Source organism: Physcomitrium patens, chromosome 20, assembly GCF_059467195.1.
Source record: "Physcomitrium patens ecotype Gransden chromosome 20, ASM5946719v1, whole genome shotgun sequence".
Classification (NCBI taxonomy): Eukaryota; Viridiplantae; Streptophyta; class Bryopsida; order Funariales; family Funariaceae; genus Physcomitrium; species Physcomitrium patens.
This window is the reverse complement of record NC_143429.1, coordinates 287,501-290,000: the sequence shown is the minus strand read 5'-3', so window position 1 is coordinate 290,000 and position 2,500 is coordinate 287,501.

Genomic DNA, 2,500 nt, shown 5'->3' with positions numbered 1-2,500 from the left:
CAACGAGGAGTCGAGACAGCCAGGAGTCGGGACTTGGGCAAGGGAGCGGGACAAGAGGTCGGGACTCGCGGCGGGACAAGGAAGAGGAGGAGGAAGTCCGGGACTCGCGACGGGACTGGGACTCGCGCCGGGACTAGGGAGTCGCGGCGGGACAAGGAAGAGGAGGAGGAAGTCCGGGACTCGCGACGGGACTGGGACTCGCGCCGGGACTAGGGAGTCGCGGCGGGACAAGGAAGAGGAGGAGGAAGTCCGGGACTCGCGACGGGACTGGGACTCGCGCCGGGACTAGGGAGTCGCGGCGGGACAAGGAAGAGGAGGAGGAAGTCCGGGACTCGCGACGGGACTGGGACTCGCGCCGGGACTAGGGAGTCGCGGCGGGACAAGGAAGAGGAGGAGGAAGTCCGGGACTCGCGACGGGACTGGGACTCGCGCCGGGACTAGGGAGTCGCGGCGGGACAAGGAAGAGGAGGAGGAAGTCCGGGACTCGCGCACGGGACTAGGGAGTCGCGGCGGGACAAGGAAGAGGAGGAGGAAGTCCGGGACTCGCCACGGGACTAGGGAGTCGCGGCGGGACAAGGAAGAGAAGGAGGAAGTCCGGGACTCGCGACGGGACTGGGACTCGCGGCAGGACAAGGAAGAGAAGGAGGAGGTCCGGGACTCGCGCCGGGACTAGGAAGAGGGGGAGGAGGTCCGGGACTCGCGACGGGACTAGGAAGTGGGGGAGGAGGTCCGGGACTCGCGCCGGGACTAGGGAAGAGGAGGAGGAGGAGGAGGAAGGCCGGGACTGGGACTCGCGGCGGGAGTAGGTAGTGGGGAGGAGGTCCGGGACTCGCAGCGGGACAAGGAGGAAGTCGGGGAGGAGGGCCGGGACCAGGAGTCGCGGCGGGGATAGCAGGCAGGACAGGGAGGGTGGGTGGTCTTCCACAAAAAAAAGTGTGTCTCGGAACTTCCTTAGTGCAGTAGGACGGGGGCCTGCCGAATCCCACAGAGAGTACTATGTGGGGAAGGGTTCCTCTGAAGCGTCTCGGGAAAAGTCGTGAGGGGGTGACGGTTGCTCGGTGCCTACGGGTCCCGACTGCTCGCTGCCTTCTTTGAGCCCAGTACCGACGTTCGCAGGGGGATACCTGGATACTACTGGGGTTACCTGGATACTTCTGGCGTGTTACCTTGGATCAGTGAGGAGTGGGGGTTAGTTTCCCGGCGACGCGACCCTCTGAGGAGGTCCCGCGGAGGGTCGCCGAGTATTATATGGTGAGCTGGCTGTCAAGGATTGTGAGTCCCGCTGCCAAAATTTTTTTTGGTGCGCGGGCGACTGGAAAAAGAGGGTTGGTCTTGTGCCGATACGCGTAACGTCGCAGCGAGTCCCAAGAGCTAGTAACCATTTTTGGCGGGGGGCGATGGCCTCGGTATTGTCAAGCCATTCTCTCATTCATTTGGGAGGGTGGGGAGAAGTGTTTGCCGAGGCCGTTCAAGCTCCGCCTGGTCGACCACCACTGTGACCGCCACCGCGCTCGATCTCTATTGCAAGCTCAGGTGAAATTCCTGATAAACTTGGAGGGGGTGTGGGACGCGTTCGCAGTGTGGGCCGAGGAGTCATAACATCCCAGGTCGGAATGTGAAAATGGAACTTCGAAACCGGTGAGAGTTCTCTCGTCGGCTAGGGGTTTCACAAAAGTAACATTTCTATAAATTTCTATCCGACCCCTCCATTAATTTGGAGGGGCGATGGGCCCCGGGATTGGACATACTTCTTGCTGATTTGTCTTTTGAGGAAAATCCTTCGCGGTGATGGTTACTTTTTCATTTTTTAATGTGTGTATCGGCCTCGTCGGTTTCTCTCTTTCCTGGTCACATTCCCGAAAAAGGCCGCAGCACCTATGATTCTCTTCCGGGGGGGTCTAACTCTCCCTCTCTCTCTATCCTTCTCTTTGTCTGGCTCTCTCTGGCTTCACTTTTTGTGGTGTGTGCCTCTGGGGGTCTGGTTGGAATTTGCCGTTGGCTTTTTTGCCCTCTCTTTTTGCCTTTTATCCATCGCAAAGAAGGGTGTGTGTGTTCTCACCTGGGGTTGGAATGAAGGACGGGGAACCTCCTCGTCTTGTGAAGTGGGACCATCTTTTAGGATGATGGCTTTTTGCTGCCTGGTGTGTGCTTGGGTGGGGTTTGGTGGTGGCAGTCTACCTCTCCCTTTCTCCGGTAAGACCAGATGACTGGTTCGTCCGCTACTCTTGTGTTGGCCCTACCTTGGCCAACGGGAGTCGGCGACGCTCCAGACTGGATGGCATGATGTGGTGGTGTACCGAAGGGGGACATCCGAAGGGGAAGAGGGGCCGAGCCTCGCGAAACTTAGGTGTGTCGGGTTGTGTGATGTCGGAGATCCATTTTTTTGTGGCTGCCGTCGTGATTTCGCCCATCCAAACCTGAGTCGTTGCTGCGGACTGGAAAAACTATGGAAGAGCTGTTTGGGAAAGATTCGGGAGTTTGTTTTCGAAGTTACCTTGTT